This window comes from Tenrec ecaudatus, chromosome 12, assembly GCF_050624435.1.
Source record: "Tenrec ecaudatus isolate mTenEca1 chromosome 12, mTenEca1.hap1, whole genome shotgun sequence".
Classification (NCBI taxonomy): Eukaryota; Metazoa; Chordata; class Mammalia; order Afrosoricida; family Tenrecidae; genus Tenrec; species Tenrec ecaudatus.
In genome coordinates this window covers 130,098,945-130,115,718 of record NC_134541.1, presented here as the reverse complement: position 1 = coordinate 130,115,718, position 16,774 = coordinate 130,098,945, and positions in this window count along the sequence as shown.

Below are 16,774 nucleotides of genomic sequence, written 5' to 3'. Positions count from 1 at the left end.
ATAGGTCTGAGGATATTCTTATGTGGAAGGCTTTATATCTGATTGCTTGTTTTTCCCTAGCTGCTCTCATGATTTTCTCCTTTTCCTCATAGATGGATAGTTTAACTAGTATGTTACTTGGTGACTTCTTCTTGGGATTCAGGCTTGCTGGTGTCCTTTCAGCCTCCTGAATGGTTGCCTTGTTTTCATTTTTAAGCTGGGGAAGTTTTCCTCCAAGAATTCTCTCACTATTGTTGCAGATGACTTCTTTGTTGTGGCCTTCTCCGGTAAGCCAATAATTTAATGTTGTTCTGCTCCATAGCATCAGACTTAGCTCCTAGGTTTACTTCAGCTTCTCTGACGATCTTATTAGATTTTTGTTCACGTTTGTTAAAGTCTGCTTGGTTGTCCTCCAAGTCACTGATGCGGTTCTCTGATTACTCCCTTCTATTCTCAATGTCCGTGTTTCTGCTACTGGCTTTTGTTATCTCCTCCCTAAGCTCCTGTATTTCCCTTTGGTGTATGGCCTTTATCTCCTCTAATCATTTCATCCTTTTTCTGTGTTGTTTTCCTCATATCCTGTAAGACTGCTAACAGCATTCTGAAAATTTCTTTCTGTGGCAGCTCAATGTCTGCCTCTGCTATGTATGTTGTTTTGTTCAAGACATCTTCTGCCATTACCTTTTATTTCTCCTGTTTTTCTTTTGAGGTAGTTGGGACTGATGGCTGTTTGTGTTGCATTGTTTTAGAGGAGCCAGGTGAGTTGAAGACCACTGGCTATCTCTGGGTGATTTATAGGTATGCTTCTTCGACCTGCCAACAGCTAATTTTACAATGGGATTGACCTACCACTTTATCCTCCTGTGGCTACCCTATCAGGGGCGTGCCCCAGAATGCTGGTGGGTTGCCTGCTTTGGTATTGCAGAGGATTGACAGAGATTCCTGCAAAAGCTTGTAATGTTGATGGCGTTGGCTGAGCTGCCTTATGCCCCCAGGTACACAGGCAGGAATTCTCGGGTGAGAAGTTGGGCAGAATATCTCCTGGAGTGAAAGCCGCCTTTCCCTAACCTAGGGCTACCTACACAGGGTGGAGTTCACCTAGCTGGGTGTTGTACAGGTGTAAATGCCCTAGGGAAAAGGGGGTTCTCCCGTGGTTAGCAGTGGAGTGTGAGAGAACAGGAAAGAGAGAAAGAGGAGGAAAAAATAAAAAAGCAAGACCATTTACGTTGTGCAGGAATGTAGGGAAGAGAGGGAAACAAAAGCAACTATGCAGTTGAGTCCCACTCATAAACCATGGAGTTACAAGGGTTTAGTCCCTGCCCCATGGCAGCCCGGCAACTTCAGCTGAGCTGAGAGAGAAAACCACTGAGCAGCTCTAACAGACGGTGGCGGGACAGAGACCAGAGATGTAAACAGAAGCAAAAATATAGCTGAACACCCATCTCTGCTGGTGAAGCTGCTTGGGTCTTGTCCTTGCCCTGAAGGAGGCAGGGGCAAACTGTGGTTGTGATGAAATCAAGCCCCGCTACCGGCTCCAAATGGTCCCGGTTCCAACAGATACAGTGGCGTGGGCGAGGTCAAGCCCAGCCTGCTTCCACTGAGATAAGACCAAAGCCCCCAGCCCTTGAAAACTCCATGGGTCTATCCCTACTAATCTTTATGATGCTCCTCCTGTGTTCCAGCAGTGTTGAATTTCCCTCTAAGCAACTCTCCTGGGTTGGATTCTGCGGAGTACCCCTGCTATGTGTCACTCCGTTGCCATCTTCCCAGAAGTCTCCGCAATGTGCTTTTTGATAATGAATGTCACACCATTCCTCTTGATTGTATCACTCCCAGCAAGGTACACCATAGGATTTTCTGATTCAAAACAACCAACACCAGTCCATTTCAGCTCACCAATGCCTAGGATATCTATGTTTATGTGTTCAATTTCATTTTCAGGACTTCCAAAGCTCCTAGAGTCATACTTTATACCCCTACAAAGAAATGAATTCCTCAGACGTGGCACCACGTAGATTCACCTAAAACTTTGTGCTGAATGAAACAAGCCAGACATGACAGGTCCAATATTGTTGGATTCGGTGGATGTGAGCTATCTAGAATACCCCCAAACTCGCTGCCATCACATTGGCTCATAGTGACCTTGGAGGACAGATTAGCATTGTCTCTGTGGGTCTCCCAGATTAAATCGTTGTGGGCACTGACAGCTTCAAATTTCTTCCAAAGATACGCTCATGGGTTTGAACTTCAGGCCTTGAGGTTGGCAGTCCGATATGTAAAAAGCACATTCTAAACCGCCCATCCCGGCCCCCTCCCCTCCACACACATACTACTGGCATCCAGCAGTTTGACTCAAATCAGCCCCCTACAGGGCTTTTGAGATGGTAAATATATATTTTAAATTTTGATACTGGGAAAAATAATTTCTAAATTATCAAGGGTTCATGAGGGAGGGCAAAATGAAGAGCTAATACCAAGAGCTCAAGTAGAAAGCAAAAGTTTTGAGAATGATAATGGCAACAAATGTACAAATGTGCTTGACACAATAGGTGTATGTATGGATTGTGAGGAGTTGAAGGACTCCCTAATAAAGTGATTTGGGGAAAAATTTATACATGTATATATACATATATGTATACTGAAAAAAATTTTGATAGTGAAAATCTCTAGAGCCAACAGCTCCATCGTTCTCCCTCAAAAGTAGCTGATGGATTTGAACCACTGGGCTTTTGTAGGCAGCCCCACACCACCACCAATGGGACTCAGGAACATTTATTCATAAATAAAAATAGTTTTGTGGTGAATAGGAAATGGGTGGGGAGAGAGTGGAGAATTATTATTTTAAAGGCACAAAATATCATCTTTGAATGATGAAAATATTGTGGAAATCAATGGTGGTTTGGGACCCAATATTCTGGATAGATACAATGACTGGGATTTAGACACCCCCAAAGTGGTCAACTTCATGCATATTTTTCCATAGGCATATGCAGAGACTACAGGTAAGTCTCTCTCCTTCCTGTCTTCCATCTTTAGAGCACATGCTTTGAGGCAGGAGGACGCCCTGTCCCAAGGATCAGCTGTGGGTTTTGTCAGCCCCAGTCTTCCTGAAAGGGGAAGATGGCGTCAATTGATTAGAGAACCACCGAGAAGAACTTGGGGCTCGGGTGAGGGCGCTCTTGGCCGAGAAGCGACTGGGAGGTCTTCTGGTCTGGTCCTTCTTCCAACCCTTTCCCCTGCTCAGGCAATAACAGAACCCAACCAAAACCCAATGTTTGGCTCTCAAGTTCATTCTGATTCTTAGCGCCCTTGTGGGACAGGACAGAACCGCCCCTCTGGGTTTCCACAACTGACGTTTTATGGGAGGAGAGAGTTCTTCATTCCCCTGGGACTGGCTCCTGCTTTCAAATTGACCTCATTGCATAACACACTTGGCCACCTGGGGTTTTTCTGACTCACGGATATCGCACGTATCTGAGTAAAATTGCTCTCCAGGTCTTCTGAGATTGTCAATATTTATGGTGCAGAGAGTCTCATCTTTTCCCTTTGAAACCGTTGGTAGGCTTGAACCGCTGACCTTCAGGTTAACAGTCCAACACTTAACCCATAGCAACACCTGGGCTCCTTAAGACTATACAGGGGAGCAAGAAACGGAGACCAATGGAAACTTCCAGGGTCACACACAGATGGAGCCTCCTGCTCCCCCACTTCCCCCTTCTCACCCTTTCTTTATGGAGAAGATCGGTCTCCCACTCCTCTGGGTGCGGGGTCTATGGGTTGACGGAAGGCCTAGGGAGGACTGGAGAGCTCTGCATCCTCCTTCACTGGGGAGGGAAGCAGGCTGAGAAATCGTAACAATTTATCCCCCAGGACGCCCCCAGAAGCTCTTTTATCAGGACCTCCGTGAAGGTGAGGGGAGGTTAGGAGGCTCCAGAAGCTCCTTGAGAGGCCGTATATTGGGGGACATGGGAACACATTCAGTTTCAGCACACAGAACACAGGAATCATGGCCAGAACCTCTCTCCAAGACAGTAGGGGCCACGCCCAGGTATCCCTTCTATCTACCCCCCCCCACACACACCCAAGGCACAGTGGTTAGGAAGGTTAGGCAGAGTGGTTGGTTGTTGTGTTGGACAGGGTTCTCTAGAGAGGCAAACCAGATTGCTACTAATTATATATAAATATAAAGATAGATATATAATACAAGAAATGAACCTTTAAATTATATACAGATAGATAATACAAGAAATTAACAGTTAAATTATAAAGCAGTGAGACACTAGCAGTCCTTTAAGGCTTGAGAGCCTCCAGTTGCCAGTCCCTTTCTGTAGAGAGAGCTGGGCTTTATATACCCAGGCAGCAAACAGCAAGGCAGCTCACCAACTGTCATCAACTGTCGGTCCCCAGCACTAGAGACGAACATTCCAATCACTAGGGCTTAAAAGGACCTTAACTTACAGTGACACAGTCACAGGCTAGGCATCCCACAGGTCGTGTACCCCTTTAAACTGAGGCACAGAACAAGCAAGGCAGCCGCACGCAGGTCCGATGATTAAAGAACGAGAGACAAGCAAGGCGAGGCTCACAAAGCCATTTTCCCCTCTGCCTTTTTATTAATCCTACTTGTGTTTATCAGCCAGGCTGGCACAATAAACTATCGCAATCCACCCCTTGCCAGCCTGACACCTGTACACAATTCTTTACCCATACATACTTACATAATTTCCAGACATTAATGTAATCAACCTTATACTTATCATCAATCATCTACCATACATATAAATGAAAACACACCGAGTCCAATTGCATCTGATATATCATACCTGAACAAAGGAAAGGTATGCAATTAGCACATAAAAGGAAATACATTGACTATTACAAACCTCGCTTTTGCAATTGATCATGTGGTCATAATTGATAGGTAGAACTACCTTCTACTAGTACCCATTCTGTATTACCTTTGCCCTCAGCAAGCACCTCAGCTGGCTGTGGTTTTTGGCCTGGCGGGGTGACCTAGACCTTCATTCCTGAGGGGTCTAGGTCATTATAAGTCCTGCCAGGATTGGGTTGCTGTAACTTACCATTTACTTTAATAACAGGGCATGGTAACACTAAGAGCTGGCCTATGGGATCTCCTGGATTCCAGACATATTCTTCTTTACCTCCATTATGTAGTACCAGTCCAATTTCTCCTTGGTAATCAGGATCAATCACACCACTTAGTACAGTGACACTCTTCCTGACCTGTTTATCCAAAAGCATGAGAAGTCCAAAGTGGCCAGGGGGCATTCTCAGCTGCCAGTTCAGTGGAATCCGTGCTGTTTCCAGGTGGGAGAGTTCCTTTCTTCGGGACCAGGACTTCCAGGCCTGAGGAACACAGGGTTGCTGGGACAGGAAGCAAAAATGCTGCAAGGGGATCACTAGGAGTAGTAGTGAGTGGTGCCACTCCAGCTTCCACCCCTTGGTTCCTGGACCCATGAATTCTGGCTATTGGAGACACAGCACCATATATTGACTGCTGGTTTAGAGCGTATACAGCTTCCTGGAGAACATTGCCCAGCCCCGCAATTGTTGCCACCTAGTTGGCACCGTAATTGTGTCTTTAGGAGCCCATTCCATCGTTCTACCAAGCCGGCAGCTTCAGGATGATGAGGAACATGATACGACCAGTGGATTCCATGGGAATGGGCCCATTGCCGCACTGTATTTGCTGTAAAGTGAGTTCCTTGATCTGAAGCAATGCTATGTGGGATGCCATGCTGGTGGATGAGGCATTCTGTAAGTACCCGAATAGTAGTGTTGGCAGAAGCATCACGTGCAGAGAAGGCAAATCCATATCCAGAGTAGGTGTCTATTCCAGTAAGAACAAAACGCTGTCCCCTCCATGATGGAAGTGGTCCTATGTAATCAACCTGCCACCAAGTTGCTGGTTGATCTCCCCAATGAATTGTCCCATATCTTGGACTTAATGTTGGTTTCTGTTGCTGGCAAATGGGACACTCAGCAGTGGCAGTGGTCAAGTCAGCCTTGTTGATCCCTGCCATCATGTCCACTTTGTTCATGTGCCCATTGGGCGATAACAGGAGTGGCAGAGGAAAGAGGAGGACCAGTCTCCACAGCACGTGTCATCTTATCCACTTGATTATTAAAGTCCTCCTCTTCACAGGTAATCCTTTGGTGAGCGTTCACGTGAGATACAATTAACTTTACTTTCTTGGCCCATTCAGAGAGGTCTGTCCACATACCTCTTCCCCACACCTCCTTGTCACCAATTTTCCACATGGTCCTTCCAATTCCCTGACCATCCAGCCAAGCCATTAGCCACAGCCCATGAATCAGTATACAGTCTCACATCTGGCCATTTTTCCTCATATGCAAATGGAACGGCCTGGTGCACTGCTTGAAGTTCTGCCCATTGGGAAGATTTCCCTTCACCACTGTTCTTTAGGGAGATCCCAGAAAGGGGCTGTAGTGCTGCTGCTGTCCACTTATGAGTGGAACCTGCATATCGTGCAGAGCCATCCGTAAACCAAGCATGACTTTTTTGGACTTCACTTAAAGTATGGTAAGGAACTCCCCAGGAGGCCATAGGTGCCCACTGAGAGAAAGGAGGCAATGTGACAGCAGTCAAGACTGTGGGCATTTGGGCCACTTCTTCATGTAGCTTACTTGTTCCTTCAGGTCCTGCTTTGGCCCGATCTCGTATATACCACTTCCATTTAAAAATGGAGTGTTGCTGCGCACGTCCAACTTTATGGTTACGTGGGTCAGACAATACCCAGTTCATGATAGGTAATTCAGGCCTCATGGTGACTTGGTGGCCCATGGTGAGGCGTTCAGTCTCCACCAAGGCCCAGTAACAGGCCAACAGCTGTTTTTCAAAGGGGGAGTAGTTGTTTGCAGAGGATGGTAAGACTTTACTCCAAAATCCTAATGGTCTATGCTGTGATTCACCAATAGGGGTCTGCCAAAGACTCCACACTGCTTCTTTATCTACAACTGACACCTCTAGCACCATTGGGTCAGCTGGATCATATGGTCCCAGTGGCAAAGCAGCTTGCATGGCAGCCTGAACTTGTTGAAGAGCCTTTTCTTGTTCTTGGTCCCACTCAAAAATGGAGGCTTTTCGTGTCACTTGATAAATAGGTCAAAGTAGAACACCTAAGTGAGGAATATGTTGCCTCCAAAATCTGAAGAGGCCCACTAGGCATTGTGCCTCTTTTTTAGTCATTGGGGGAGCTAAATGTAATAGCTTATCCTTCACTTTAGTAGGAATATCTCGACACGCCCCACACCACTGGACCCCTAGAAATTTTACTGATGTGGAGGGTACCTGAATCTTTGTTGGGTTAATTTCCCAACCCCTTGTACGCAGATATTGTACCAATGAATCTAGAGTCTTTGATACATCCTCCTTAGTGGGTCCAATCAGCATAATGTCATCAATATAATGGACCAGTGTGACATTTTGTGGAATAGACAGGTGGTCAAGTTCCCTTCAGACTAAATTATGGCCCAGGGCAGAAGAGTTGATGTACCCCTGGGGGAGAGTTGTGAAAGTATATTGTTGCCCCTGCCAGGTGAAGGCAAACTGCTTCTGGTGGTCCTTTGAAACTGGTATGGAGAAGAAGGCATTAGCCAGATCAATAGCTGCATACCATGTACCAGGAGAAGTATTAATTTGCTCATGCAATGTAATCATATCTGGGACAGCAGCAGCAATTGGAGTCACCAACTGGTTAAGTTTATGATAATCCACTGTCATTCTCCAGGATCCATCAGTCTTCTTTACAGGTCAAATTGGTGAATTAAATGGGGATATAGTAGGAATCACCACTCCTGCATCTTTCAAGTCTTTGATGGTGGCACTGATCTCTGCAATTCCTCCAGGAATGCGGTACTGCTTTTGGTTTACTATTTTCCTAGGTAATGGCAATTCTAATGGTGTCCACTTGGCTTTCCTACCATGATAGCCCTTATTCCACATTTTAGGGATCCGATATGCATGTTCTGTCAGTTACTAAGTATGTCTATTCCAATGATGCATTCTGGAACTGGGGAAATAACCACAGGATGGGTCTGGGGGCCCACTAAACCCACAGTGAGGCACACTTGAGCTAACACTCCATTGATAACTTGACCTCCATAAGCCCCTACTCTGATTGTTGGGCCTTCGAAACATTTTGGGTCTCCTGGAATTAGTGTCAGTTCTGAGCCAGTGTCTAGTAATCCCTGAAAAGTTTGATTATTTCCTTTCTCCCAATGAACAGTCACTCTTGTGAAAGGTTGCAGGTCCCGTTGGGGAAGGTTAGAAGAAAGACTAACAGTATAAACCTTCAGTGATGCAGCAGGGTCCTCCTTACAAGGGACCCGGCCTCCCCTTCATTCAAGGGGTTTTGGGTCCGTAAACTGGCTAAGGTCTGGGAATTGATTGAGCGATCGTGACTGTCTATTCTGCTGTTCACCTGATCTACCATTTTTTTGCCTGTACAGATCACGTAAATATTTAGTAGACTTCCCATCTATTTAATTTCTAGGGACACCGTGGCTAAATAGCCAATGCCATATTCCACACGAGACAGGTTGCTTTGATTATTATTGAAACCTTTTTGTCCATTATAACCACGCCCACTCTGTCTCTGTTGATTCAGTGCTGACACCTGCCCTCTACCATCACGGGGACCAATCAACCCCATTGTTGGCAATGTCAGAGTTCGCTTAGGGCAGTGCCCACTGTTAATCCTGGTGCACATAAAATAGCAATTACAGGAGTCTTAAGAGATGCTGGGGCCCACTTCACAAAATTGTTCCTTATGGCTGTAGTAAAGGGTATGTCCTCAGGACACCCCCTTTTTGGGTCTATGGGAATATCTTGATAGAGCCATTCTAACATACCAATTTCTCTAAGCTTTTGGATGCCTTCCTCTACAGTGTACCTAGGTAGGTCAGGCACTTCAAGTTGGTCCAATCTAGGCCATCTGGCTGTCCATGCTTCAGAGAACCAACCAAATAAAAAGTAGATCATTTTTCAGCCTGTCTCGCAGGGACATTGAAAGAAGAGTCTGTGCTTAGGGGTCTCATATCCAGAAACTCAGACCGGTCTAATATTACATTTCGTGCACCAGTATTCCACACCCTTAGTAACCATTCCCAGGGATATTCTTCAGGCTTTTGCTTGTACATATTTGAAAACTCGAGCAGGTCTTTATGTGTGTAGCGCACTTCTTCTTGGATAATCCTCTCAACCTCACCTTTAGGAGGTTTCTGAGACTTCATTTTAGTGACAGGTCTAGCGGAAATAATGGGTGGTGAGGGTGTTTCCTGGGTGTTCTCAGCAATATCTTGCGAGGCATCTTCCTCAGGTAATGCTACTGATGCAGTCCCACCTGGCATATCAACTTGAATAGTTTGGCTAATCTGCTCAGGTGTTTCTAAGGGCTCAATATCCTCTTCTTCTGGATCATCAGCCCATATGTTCCCATCCCATGTTTCAGGGTCCCAACTTTTCCCAATTAATGCCCTTACTTTGGTTACAGACAATACTCTAGATCTGCAATTCAGCTGCCTTGTAACTCAGCCACTCGTATAATGAGACTCAGGACCTGGTTCTCAGCAGTGTCAGCTCTTTTACTAGAGGAGAGAAGGCTCTCCTGTGTAGCACAGATGGAAGTTTTCAAATCTGTTAGTCTGCACCTGAGGCATGCTTTTGAGGCTCTGAGATCATCCCTCTCCTTAATCACACTTTCCATTTTATGAAGGACCAGCCAACCAGCTTCCCTATACTTGTCATTATCACAAAACTCCTGGAAAATATCAAACACATGATCGCCTAGAGCATCTCTTTTATCCAGCACCTCATCTATCAGTGGTGCTACTTTAGGTATTACCTTTGTTACTACTTTAGGTATTACCTTTGTTATTTCACACCATGGATTATTAAGGGTAGCAGACGTATCCACGTCAAGACTAATCAGGTTGGAAAGCCAATTTAAGAAACCCATATTTATGGTTTATTTCTCTTGAAGCACTCCTGGTACCAAAATGTATTGGATAGGGTTCTCTAGAGAGACAAACCTGATTGCTAGTAATTATATATAAATATATTTATAAAAATAGATATAATACAAGAAATGAACTGTTAAATTATATACAGATAGATTATACAAGAAATTAACAGTTAAATTATAAAGCAGTGAGACACTAGCAGTCCTTTAAGGCTTAAGAGCCGCCAGTTGCCAGTCCCTTTCTGTAGAGAGAACTGGGCCTTATATACCCAGGCAGCAAACAGCAAGGCAGGTCACCAACTGTCACCAACTGTTGGTCCCCAGCTCTAGAGATGAACATTCCAATCATTAAGGCTTAAAGGGAACTTAGCTTACAGTGACACAATCCATAGGCTAGACATCCCACAGGTCGTGTACCCCTTTAAATTGAGGCACAGAACAAGCAAGTCAGCCGCACACAGGTCCGATGTTAAAGAACGACAGACAAGAAAGGCAAGGCTCACTGAGCCATTTCCACTCTGCCTTTCAATTAATCCTACTTGTGTTTATTTGCCAGGCTGACACAATAAACTATCGCAATTGTCAAGAGTTGACAAAGGACACCATGATGTAGTGAGTTCCCCGAGTAGTGGGCAGGCCCTCGTGGTAGTGGGTGTGGCGGCCTGGGTGCATGAATCCCCAAACTTTCCTTGGAGAAGCGACCACGCAGTCATAGCGCAGGAAGCGGCAGCCACCTCCCTGTTGGGAGAAGAGGAAAGAGAGGGAAGGTAAGCAAGAGGGGAGCAGGAAGAGGCTGGGGACACCAGGCACGGGACCAGGGGGATAAGGGGAAGGGAGAATAGGACACCCCAGAGGATTGGCAGGTAGCCACACCAGGAGGGAACCAGGCATAGAAACCCAGGAAGATACCGTGGCAGGCCAACAGTGTGGAGGGCAGCAGTGGGCTGACCTCATAATCCAGGTCCTTTATGTTGAGGGCAACATTGCGGGTGAAGGTGGAGGAGTCGTGCTGTGGCCTCAGGGTGGGCTGCTCATCTGGCCGGTACCGAACCATGAAGTTCATCACTGCCCGCGTCTGTGGGGACAGGAGAGAAACGCCTCGTGATTGGAAGATCCATGGACCTTGAATTGAGATGCCCAGGCCCCTGCACTACAGTGGAATCATGACTTCCCCAAGTCTGAGCTGAGCCAGACTGAGCCCCAGGGCTGCACCCTGCACCCTGCAGGTCCTCCTTCCTGGGGCCTGGCATCCTGCATCCAGGATAGACAAAGGTTCTGGGTAGGGACGTCCAGTCCCGGGTGAGGGCTTAGGGAGGGAGTAGGGGAAAGTAGACATCAGATAGTGCAAGATAGGACAAAACAATAATTTGTAAATTACCAAGGGTTCCTGAGGGAGGGGAGAGATGGGAGGGAGGGATTAAAATGAGGAGCTGATGCCAACGGCATGGGTGGAGAGCAAATTTTTGAAGAATGAAGAGGGCAATGAATGTACAAATGTGCTTTGGAGTGTGATAAGAGTTTAGGAGCCCCTTAAGTCATCAAAGAACGAAAAATCTTATCAGTGGGTGCCCACTTTCCTGATATGATCAATGAACACATACGTGTGCATAAGCAAATGTGGTGAAGAAAGCTGATGGTCCCCGGCTATCAAAAGATATAGCGATTGGGGTCTTGGAGACTCAAAGAGAAACAAGTGGCCATCTAGTTCAGAAGCAACAAAGCCCACATGGAGGATACACACCAACCTGTGTGACCACGAGCATTCGAAGGGATCAGGTATCAAGCATCAAGGAACAAAAATCATATTATTTTCAATGTGTAGGTGCAGGGTGGAGACTCAAATCTAATCGGTAATGGGTGAGTGCAGAGTGGAGACTCAGCCCATCAGCAGCCAATGGGACACCCCCTTACTGAAGGGTTTTAGGGTGGAGATGAGCCAGTCAGAGTGCAGGCTAGCAACGAAGAAACATATAACTTTCCTCTAGCTTTGAAATACTTCCTAAACCCCCCCTCCCCCAGTATCATGATCCCAATTCTACCTTACAAATCTGCTGGGCCAGGATGTACATTGGTACAGAGAGCAACTGGAAATACAGGGAATCCAGGACAGATGCCTCCTGCACCACCAGTGCTGAGAATGGCAATGCCTGGAGGGTGGAAGAAACGTGGGCTAGAAAGGGGGAACTGATTACAAGAATCTATGCATAGCCTCCTCCCTGGGGATGGACAACAGAGAGGAGGGCAGGGGGAGATAACCCACAGAGTACCATATCACAAAACAATAGCAATTTATGAATAAGAAGGGTTCATAAGGTAGCGGGGAACTGAAAGGGAGGGGAAAAATGAAGAGCTGATACCTAGGGCTCAAGTGGATGGCAAATGTTTTGAGAATGATGATGGCAACATACGTACATATGCACTTGACAAAATGAATGTATGTATAGATAGTGATTGCAATTGTATGAGCCCCAAATAAAATGATTAAAAAAAAACAAGAGTTGTATGAGCACCTAATAAAAAGATTTTAAAAATAAGAAAAATGTGTGTCAGGGTTGCATCATTCAATCTGTATGATGAGCAAATCATTAGAGAGGCTGGATTACATGAAGAGGAAGGTGGCATGAGGGTTGGAGCAAGGCTTATTAATAACCTGCAATACGCAGGTGAAACAACCTTGCCTGCTGAAAGTGAGGAGGACTTGAAACTTTGCTCACGAGGATCAAGTACTGCAGCCTTCAGTATGGATCACAACTCCATGTAAAGAAGACCCAAATCCTCTCCACTGGACTAACAGATCACATCATGAAATATGGAGAAAAGGTTGATGTTGTCAACGATTTGGTCTTGCCTGGATCACACTCAATGCTCAGGGAAGTAGTCATCAAGAGATCCAAAGACGTGTTGTACGGCCTAACAATGCTTCCCAAGATCTATTTAGAGGCTTGACAAGCAAGAATGCTACTTTGAGGACTAAGGTGAGGCTGACCCAAGCCATCGCATTTTCAATGGCATCTAATGCAGGTGAGAGTGGGGCCCTGAATAAAGGAAATGGAGGAAGAAAGGATACATTTGCATGGTGGTGATGGAGCAGAATCTTGAATATGCATGGACTGCTAAAATGACAAACCCATGTGTCTTGGAAGAAGTCTGGGGAGGCTTTGTCACACAGACTGTGCACATGCTGTCAGGACAGACCAGTCCCTGGAGAAGGACATCATGCTCGGTCAAGCAGAGGGGTGGTGAAGGAGAGGAAGGCCCTTGACAGGAAGGATTGGCGCGGGGGCTGCAACACCAGGAGCTATGGTGAGGATGGCTCAGAATGGGGCCCTGTCCTGTTTGGTTGGGTTGCTATGCTTTGTGCACGGGGTTGCTATGGGTCGGAAGCGTCTCCTTGGCAACGAACAGTATTGGGTCGCAGTTCTAATTCACCTAAACTTGAAGATGCTCGTTCACAGGACCTGCCACATGGGCTTACCTCATGTCACATCTCACAGCAGACATGCGTGAGGTTACAGTTGAGTTGTACACATGTGATTTACGCATTTCTCTGGGTTGCATGCACAGTGAAGTAATGTCCAAGAGTAGCATGTCACTAGAATTCCTATAAAGAGAGAAACAATAGAATTGTTGTTATTGTAGTAGTTGTTGATGTTGTTGTTTTGTTGGAAGCAACCAAAAGTGGTAAAATACCAAGCATTCCCAAGTACAAAAAGTGGAGAACACATTGATTTGTACAGGAAGACTAGGAATTACAGATGAGCCAGGAGGGTTGCCAGCTGGATGAGGTCTAGTCCTGTGAACAGGGACACTCTCAGAAACCCGCAGGGGCTAGTTCTCCCCTGTCCTGTAGCATCACCGCGAGTGGCCATCGACTCGAGGGCAGTGACTTTGGTTTGGGTTTGGATGTGCCTTGGGCAAAGATGAAGGAAGTTAGAGACCTGGCTACACAAATTCACAGCCACCGCAATGGACTTTCAGTCAGGCTTGATCTGAGCCGTGTTTGATCCTCAACTCAAACTCAGCTTCTGTGCCATGCCTCCCCTGAAACATGCACCCCCTTCACAGCCACGACAAGTTCTACTCTAATAAGTCCCTTTCGACTCACAGGACAGGGTAGATTGTCCATCTCTATGGGAGTAGGAATTCCCATCTTTCTCCCTTGGGGTGGCTGGTGGCTTTGAGCTGCTGCCCTTGTGTTTGCAGGCCAAGGCACAACAACTGGGTCCTAGCTGTCATACTTCTGCTCCCAAGACATGGTCACTGTGGCAGCACCAAAACATCCGTGCAGCATCTTTCTAGGTGATGAGGCAGCAGGTGCAGGTTGGAACTGGTGGACAGCTTCTAAGCTCTGAGTTCTGACCTAGGGTTCATTAGGCTTCATCTTGCTGCTTTCTGTCAGGGCTTCCAGAGTTGATCAAGGTATGAGGCCTGACCTATCCCAGCCAAGCTCAGCCTAACAGGGAAGCTGACTCTTAAAATTCCTTCCAAGTGACTGGAATCCCTGTGATAGAAGCCAACAGCAATACTCATTGATGCGCACTTAATCTTTGAGTTCCCTCAGAAGACCTCCCACTCCTGACCTCAGTCCTGCTGGCTGCACTCCTCAGACTGGGCCTAGTGGTGTGGCGTCTATGGGTCTAAGGTCTGTGAACTGGTGAGAGATTTTCTGTCATTCACCTGCATCCTGTAATCTCCACCTTTCTTCATATGAACCCTTGGCCTCTTTGAACAACTCCTGTACAAGATGAGGGATGGATTAGGGAGCACCAGGGACAGAGGGGTTACGTGTTGGGCTGCTAACCACAAGATCAGCAGTTCAAACCACACTCTGCTCCGTGGGAGAAAGATGAGGATTTCTCCTACTTTAAGAGTGACCACCTAAGAAATGCATCCCATACTATAGGGTCGCATAGAATGGGGACAATATGTTTGGAGTTGGACTTTGGAGAAAACCATGTCCCAGTGTGAAATGTGTTCCAGTGAACTTTACCTTCAAGTTGGCTAGGGAAGGGAGGGTGCTTGGGAAGGTTCAGGAAGAAACAGATTTTCTCTCCATCTTCGCCGACTTCCTGATAGAGTGGCACTCTCAGAATAAGGCTGACTGGTGAGGGTGGAGTCAGGGGGTGGGGCTGGGGCATCCACCTGTGTTTTGTCATAGCCATAGGGAGGGTGCCAATCTCATGGATGACAAAGGGACACATTGTGCTTGTTCAAGGGACATCAATGTCACTCCCTTCTGCCCCTGGAGCGTCCTTCCCCAGCAGGACAAGAACACCCTCCAAGAGATTTAAAGTCTCTCCCAGAGACAGAAGGGTGACCTTGACCCACCTAACCCTTTCAGATTTTGTACTGTGGGCTCTCCTTCCATCCCAGTGTTTGCATAGGAGGCCAGAGCCCCCTCTCCTTTCTTCCTCTTTCTTCCCAGACCAGACATAGCCTCTTTTCAGATACACTTGCCCCATAGCCTCACAGGTCCTGGGAGCACTGTAATATATATCTGCTTCCAGTAACTCAATTTTGCTTCCAGCCAGTCTCTCCTGGCTTCTCAAATATCCCTTCTCGCTTCAGGCCCAAGGCCACCATCACCCCACTGTATGACACACTGGTTTGAGGTTTCAAATAGGGGTTGCATGGGAAAGGTAGCCGCTCCACTCTCTGTGCCACCCCTGCCCCACAAAGGGCCCATTCATCACCTCCCTTTCCTCTGGCAAGATGCACCCCCCACTCAGGGGATCAGCAGATGGACTGAAATCTGAGAGGAAGGAAGGTCCAGCAGGGTCTGACCCTTCCACTACCCCGTACTTCTTGCCTCCAAGCTCACCTGAAGCTGCTCCCTCTGCCCTCCAAACTCAAGAGAATACCCCAAGAAAAACCTGGTGATGCTTACATCAGGTTCACCCTGAGCCCTAAAATATCATAACTACCCTGTGTGTCTCTGTCAGCATAGTATCTGGTCTCTTCTAATCTCACCAGGGGGAAGGAACATCAATTCCCACAGTCCAAGGCTGATACTTTTAAAGTGGAAGTCAGACCAGATGTGCCTCCATGTTCCGATCTTTTCACCAATTCTGACACCAAATGGTCGCACAGCACTGGCTGCTTCTCTGCTGGGTTTGACAGGTTTTGCAATGACGACACAGAACTCAAAGACAATACTCACGACTATGGAGTTTATTATGGAAGTAAGAGCTTAAAAACAAGAGTTAGGAAATACTCAGGTTATGGTTTTCAGGATAGCCTCTTCTGAGCCAGGCCCTAAGTCAGGCTTCTCCTTGGCCTTCTGCCTATTAGCTGTTGGCTCCTTATGTCTCTTGGGACAGCGTTACCTCTTCCCTGCGTCAGTAAGTGTTACAAATCTCTTGAGCAATGCTGATACGTGCCTGGAGTCACCCCACGGACTGCAGGTAAGCCTCAGTCAGAAGGCACTTGTTCTCTAAGCCCATGGGTAGACTAGCCTAGTTCCCTCAGGTGGCCAGAGACATCTCACTCTGCAAGTGAGCCTCCTAACCAAAGGGACTCCATGTTCTTGCTTTGTGAGCTGAGAAGAGCACTACACACTCCTGCCAGTCTCTCGGTTCTCCTTCTTCTGCTGCTGTTTCTTGATGACCTTTTTCAATCTCTACAGTATTGGAGCGCTCAGTCTCCTCGGTCAAAGAGGGACCCAGCGCTACGTTCTTGGTGTTATAATAATCAGGTCTGTCCCATCTGCTACCCCCAAATGGCTCATTTATAAGCACAAAGGGATGGCAAAACTGATCTGTCTTCTTGTTTGTATTCCGTAGACCTCATTG